Below are 7,050 nucleotides of genomic sequence, written 5' to 3'. Positions count from 1 at the left end.
TACGAGATCTTCATGATATCCTTGAGACCGCAAACCTGATTTAATTTTCTCATCCAACTCACTTTGGTGACCAAACTAACTCCTTCTAGTAATCTTCCGTCTTCACTTAAATGCATATAGCAAAGTAGGGTAACAATGGTAGGTCTCTTAACTCAGAGTTGAGTTTCCTTAAAAAATATCCTAGACAGAGACTTCATTGCTCTGCTGACTACAGAAAACTGGAAGGCATCACTTCTTAGAGATACCAAGTTATATTACAAGCTCCGGAAACTTGACCAATCTTCCTTCCTTCCTTCCTTCCTTCCTTCCTCCCTCCCTCCCTCCCTCCCTCCGTTCCCTTTTTTTTCTTATTTATTTATTGCCTTGGTTATTTTTATAAATAATTTAAGGTGACAAACAAACCTAATACTCCTTCCTCCTGTGAGGTGGATTGGGTTCAGGAAGAGTGACTATCCCAGGGGAGTCATGATAGCAGTGTTCCAATATCTCAGGGGTTGCCACAAAGAAGAGGGAGTCAAACTATTCTCCAAGGCACCTGAGGGTAGAACAAGAAGGAATGGGTGGAAACTAATTAAGGAGAGAAGCAACTTAGAACTGAGGAGAAATTTCCTGACAGTTAGAACAATTAATCAGTGGAACAGAAAATGCGTCCAGAAGTTGTGAATGCCCCAACACTGGAAGTCTTTAAGAAGATGTTGGATAGACATTTGTCTGGAACGGTATAAGGTTTCCTGCCTAGGCAGGGGGTTGGACTAGAAGACCTCCAAGGTCCCTTCCAACTCTGCTATTGTATTGTAAAGTCACTGATCCAGCGTTCATGCTTAAGGCAGGACTAGAACTCAGTCTTCAAACCCCCCCACACCAAAATGTCTTGAAACCCAGCTGATGCTGAAAACTCTATTCTGAAGCATGCAGAGTGTACTTGTCACTTCCATATTTCAAGGCAGAAATGTACATAAAGATGTAGACATTTGATTTGGACACCCTATTTACCTCTCATTTGAAATTTCCACCAAGGAGTGGAAAACCAAGTCAAGCAGTGTCTTGCTAGGGAGAAGCAATGGTTATTACTGCAGAGTGAAGCAAAGGAAAAGTACAATTCCTATCCCATGGATAGGGATAGTAGAGAGCATAAGGGTGCCTCTGTCATCCCTCTGGGTAAGCCACTCAAGAATCCTTCTAAAAGGAACACTAACAGAAACATTTACCTGATCAAATCTGGACCAGACAGAGATCCAGATGTGCATTCATTTTCCAAACTTTTAAGGGTGTTTCACTGCCTGTCCTATGCAACTTGAATTATTTGTGCATGTAATTAAGGCTGCATTTATTCCCCCCAAAATATATAACCCATCATCCACTTGATACTATGGGTCAGGAACTCATGGGATCTGGACCTACGGTTGCCCTAATCCTGATCCCCAATCTTCTCACTATGTTTGAGGAATAGGATTTAATGTACTGAATCAGTTTCAGTACCCTATACCGAAACAGTATAGGGTTTCCTGCCTAGGCAGGGGGTTGGACTAGAAGACCTCCAAGGTCCCTTCCAACTCTGCTATTGTATTGTATTGTATAGTTTTACTTTCATATATTACAAACGTCATGCTTATTTGGTTAATTGGTATTTCTTTGTGCCGAGTTGTGTCTTTTACTTTTTTCCACCATTAACATCTTTCATACTTATATTTAGCCTAATTACAAGTCTTGGGTCACTTCTTTGAAAACTTCTCAATGTTTGAAACCCTTGTTGTTTTAATAAAGGCCAGGAAAACCCCACATATCATCTATAGAACTGTTCTCAGAAAGATTTTAAATGATACATTTAAAAAGTTGTTCTTTGCAGCTATTCTACTTTATTTAAAATGTGATGAACTGTCTTTTATATTTTCTCTATGTTTTATCCAGTTTGGAAAGTTTTTAAACTTCAAAACAATTTGAAACCTTTGAAATTTTCAAGGTATATAAAGAAGACATATCATTTATTGTCAGACTGCACAGCTTTTTTTATCTTGTTTTGTCTTTGTTTGTTTTTTTAATGAAGAGGATCATCTTAGGAACAGAAAGGTTTACCGTAGAGTAGAAACATGCATGTACCGATAAGTAAAACTGAAATATTGATAAGTAAAACTGAAATATTAAAAGATTTTTCTCCTGAGTTTTTGGAACAGTCAAGAAATATATGTGCAAAAGCTTTACTTTTCCTAAACATAATAGAATAGATTAATCCAAGGTCACTACAAATTTTATCTGTAGGAAACCAAATGTGAGGGTGGTATTTGTTCTTTAGAAACTAGAACGCATGTGTGCATTGGCATGTACGTGTGCACATGTTGAGAAAATGGGCCAGAAACAATCATGGAAAAAAAAACCTTTTGGTTTGGAGACAAGGAGTTCCTTGGCTTGTTGAATTCTCTATGGTGAGAAAAACTGATAGGCAGCAGGAAAACATTGAATGACTTAGCCTCTGCCAAGATTAGATCAATGCTGTCCTTAATGCCAAAAATTACCAGGGTGTGCTTAGAGAAGCCATCAATCAAGAAATATTTTTTTAAAAAATCAGCAACAGCTTTCAAAGGAGGAAGAAGTTAATGTACTAGACAATGCTCATATTAATGGGTGGACTTGAATTTGAAGTGAATTCCTATCTTTCGTTCCAAACACTCCAATAGAACTATGTTGCTCCTGCAGGATTCCCTGGTTTGTGAGGGGCTAACAGGCTAGATTCAACCTCAGCTGGATCTAAAGTTTGTGGGGTGCACAAATGCAGGGACCTTTCCAGAAAGAAGTGTTGATATTTGCATGAATTTGTAGCCAGATGGAAGACTTCTATGAGGAGGGGCAGACATTTTTATCCATGTGTTTCATGAGAAGTTCTATTTTCTTAAAAAGTAAACAAATAAAAACCTTTTTATCTTCTCCCTCATCCTCATTACTATACTCTCTTCATCTCTTCATTCTGTCAGTATTGTATATACAATGCCTCGTTCCTTGCATAGGGATATAATTGGCAAGTGGGCGGCATATAAATTTCATAATCAATAAAAATAAAATAATATAATGCAGCATCTACAACTCCTCTTTAGATCTTGAAGAAAGGTGGACTGTATATATAATTCTGATAGGTTTTATATATCCCTCCCTGCAACATCATTGAACACTCGGTTGTAAAGTAGGTAGCTGCTAAAGCTGATGTACTTTATATAATCATCTAAATTGCAGTGAGTTGTGAGTTCAATTCTTGATAGATGGTTTGATTAGCTCTGGCTACGTGAACCCAAAGAATCCCAATAAGGAAGAAAGCAGTCATGTATTGACTTCTGGAGGTGAATTGAACTGACAGGATGTCTTCTTATTCACTCATTTTTCTTCTCATCTTCCTCAACACCGACTCATCTCTACTTCCCCTTAATCACCACAAGGTGATGTCTCAATTATTGATCGCTTTGAAATTCTTAACTTCATTTCAAATCAGTCTCTGTCTATTGCCTCCCCTAAGCATGCACTCTAATGCCCTTCCCTCTTCTTCTTCATTTGTCAAAGTGATATAGGAGAAAACAAAGACTGAGAGAAATAAAAATGCCTGGCTAAATTCTGGAATGAAGAATTGGAATATCTGTTATTGGAGAATTAAGGGGTCTAAGTCAGGGGTAAAATTCAGCAGGTTCTGACAGGTTCTAGAGAACCAGTAGCGGAACTTTTGAGTAGTTCGGAGAACCTGCAAATACCACCTCTGGCTGACCCCACCCCCATCTATTCTCTGCCTCCCGAGTCTCAGCTGATAGGGAGGAAATGGGGATTTTGCAGTAACCTTCCCCTGAAGTAGGGTGGGAATGGATATTTTGCAATGTCCTTCCCCTGCCACGCTCACCAAGCCATGCCCACAGAACCAGTAGTAAAAAAATTGAATTTCACCACTGGTCTATTAGGAAAACTAAAATATACCTAAATGATTATAATTTGGGGAGGGATTTTATAGTTAAGGATTTTATAATGATATTGAACAATTTTCTGGAAGAATTAAATTTGTTATTTCATGAAACTGTTTATTTCTATTGAACATGGGATATCACAAAGAGAATTATTATTTTCTGTAGCACGAAAGAAACTCACCTCCCTGATTACATGAAATAGATCCAGGGTATAACTCATATCTATCATTGGGGCTGAAGTCTTATTTAATAGTCATGCTGTGAACATTAAATCCATGTTCCTATTTTTATTTAGGGCTATGAAGGTGAAGATCAGCAGCTATGGACAAAAACAGGCCAATCACAAATTTAATACTAGAGGCACTGACTACAATGCTGTGCAAACATGACAAATAAATTAAAGAAATAAGAAGGGCAAACAATAAAAGCACATGATGATTCTAGGTGGATGGAGAAATTGATAAAAGTAAAAATGATTAAGAAATGAAAACTAGATGACTAATATTCCAAATTTACTAAATTTAAATAAAGACACTGGATGTGTGTTTTTAATATACAGGTTACGTGGAAAGATATTCGCAAGTATGTTTCATCTGCTTATTTTTGCTGTGCTGCTTGTCCTAGCCACAGATAATCCTATTCATAGCTATCACTTGAAACACATTTAGAAATTCTTGTAGAAACTCCAAAGATTTGCATTAGATTAATATTTTCAGACGATGATGCAAAATTCTTTCACATTTTATGAAAGATTTCTCAGATTGCCAGGAGATCTCTTATTCGTCCAGAGATGAAAATGTGAGGCATTTTGAAGTATATTTCTTAAAAGTTAAATCTTTTAGAAAAACTGGTTGCCTTTAAGAAAGAGGAAATCCATTTTCTCAATTATTTGCTAGATATCTTGAAAGATTTTTCATTCTTCATGCATTTATGGAGTTAAACATAGAAGGACAGTCACCTATGTGACTTCAAATCTGAAATAATACTATGCCCATAGCATTTTCAATAAAAAATAAAATATAATTTTCAACTGCACTAACTTTTTACATCTGTCATTGGGGGAATGGGGATAATATGTAACACTTTGGGCAAGTTCCAAATTATGCTTTCCCTGTATTATTTGAGATACTACTGGTTGTTGTTGTTCAGCTCAAAGAGAATGCTAACAAATTAGAAAAGATGAAGGGAACACACAGCAAAAGGGCTAAAGTAATTCTCTGCTAGGAAAACATTTTTATATTGCTGGGTTTTGTTTAGTTTTTAGTTTTTTAGTGGTTAGAATGGAGTACTGCAGGCTACTTCTGCTGACTGCCGTCTGACTGCAATTTGGCAGTTCAGTTCTCACCAGGCTAAAGGTTGACTCATCCTTCCATCCTTCTGAGGTGGGTAAAATGAGGACCCAGAATGTTGGGGGCAACATGCTAACTCTGTAAACCGCTTAGAGAGCTGTTTTACCGCTGTAAAGCACTGTGAAGTGGTATATAAGTTTAAATGCTATTGCTAAATGCTATTGCTATTATTTTAAAAATAGGAAAAAGATATATGAAAAGATATCAGTATGTAAAGTTCGCCTCTCCAAAAATATTAAAACTTAGGGTCCTCCAGTAAGTTGAATGTGGAATTGATTAAAAAAATGTTGTGCATGGTGTCTGCTTAAAGCATCAAGTCAGGTTTCCCAAAAAATCTAATGGCTAACAATTTGGATGGATTTAAAAACGTAAACAGATCAACAGAGAATAAGACTATCAATGATCATCAGACTCACTGGCCATGTACAACTGTAGGGTTAGAAGTACCATTCCTCTTAACAGCAGTTAGTGAAGAACATAACTGGAAAGTTTTTCTAGCACTTATCTCTCACTTGTGGACTTCTTCTAAGTTTCTAAGCACCACTAGGGTAAATAATATGCTGGATTGTAGACACCTTTGGCCATTTTCTTCCTATGTGTTCATGGACTACAGAAACTAAGACCCCTTTCATTTGGGTTTCACACCTGGGTTTGAGACTGAAATAATGTTAGTTGTGCTCTGCCAAGAACAGGTTGAAGATAATGTCTCCATCCTTGCTTTTCATGACCTCTCAGCAGCCTTCAATACCATTGACCATGGTATCCTTCTGGACCACCTGCAGGGTTGAAAGTAGGTAGCATTATATTGTGCTGATTGTCTTACTTCCTCAATGGCCAGTTTCAGTCACTGTTGATTGGAGGGGATGAGAGGTGCTGCTATATCTCTAAACCAATGGGTGAGATCATTTGTCACCATGGGTTGAGGTATCATCAGCATGTATCATCAGCATGTATCATCTATATATCTCTACCCAGTGAAATAAGCAATGCTACCAATAAATGTGGTTCTGGGCCCAGTTAGCACCCAGAAATGGGTGCTAACTCCCACTTTTAAATTGATTTTCACATTGACATTTAATCACCCTTGCATTTTTAAAATTTTTATACATTGTTATATTTTTAAAATTTTATTTGTGCACTGCCCAGATAGTAAGGGAAATGGGCAGCTTTAAAATTTAACAAATAAACTATGTTAATGTATGGAGGCTTTAGTGGTCTGGATGGTGAACAACAGGCTTTGACTCAATCTGGCAAAATGTAGTGACTTTAGATTTAAGGTCCCTCCCCTCCCCGGATCTAGGAATTTACCATATTTGGTTCTGGATGGATTGCACTTCCCCAGACAGATCCAGTGCACCATCTGGAGGTCTTCTGGATTCACAACTCCTGCTCAAAGATGCTGGTAATAATCTAGAAAGCCCCACATGTCATGGGCCAAGTTATTTGAGGAACTGCCTCTGCCCAGTAACATCTGCCTCTCCCATCAGATCTGGCAGAAGCAGCTTTTGTGGGTTCTGTCCGCTAGAAAGTGTCATTTGGTGCTGCCCCCCACCCTAGTGTTGTATTCTCGGAGCGTCCACCAGCAGGTGGCGCTAGAGGAGGCCTGTCCACGCGCGCCCAGGATTGGTCGTTTTAAACAGGTTCCAGGGCGGCACGAGCATCAAGCCCCTATTGGCTACCGGCTTGACAGCTGGAGAATATAAATAGCTGTCAACCGGCTTTCAGTTCAGTTCAGTTACTAAGTTGAATAAATCAGTTACTGTTACTGG

The sequence above is a fragment of the Natrix helvetica genome (genome assembly GCF_964273705.1).
Source record: "Natrix helvetica genome assembly, chromosome: 2".
Taxonomy (NCBI): Eukaryota; Metazoa; Chordata; class Lepidosauria; order Squamata; family Natricidae; genus Natrix; species Natrix helvetica.
Note: the sequence above shows the minus strand (reverse complement) of the source record.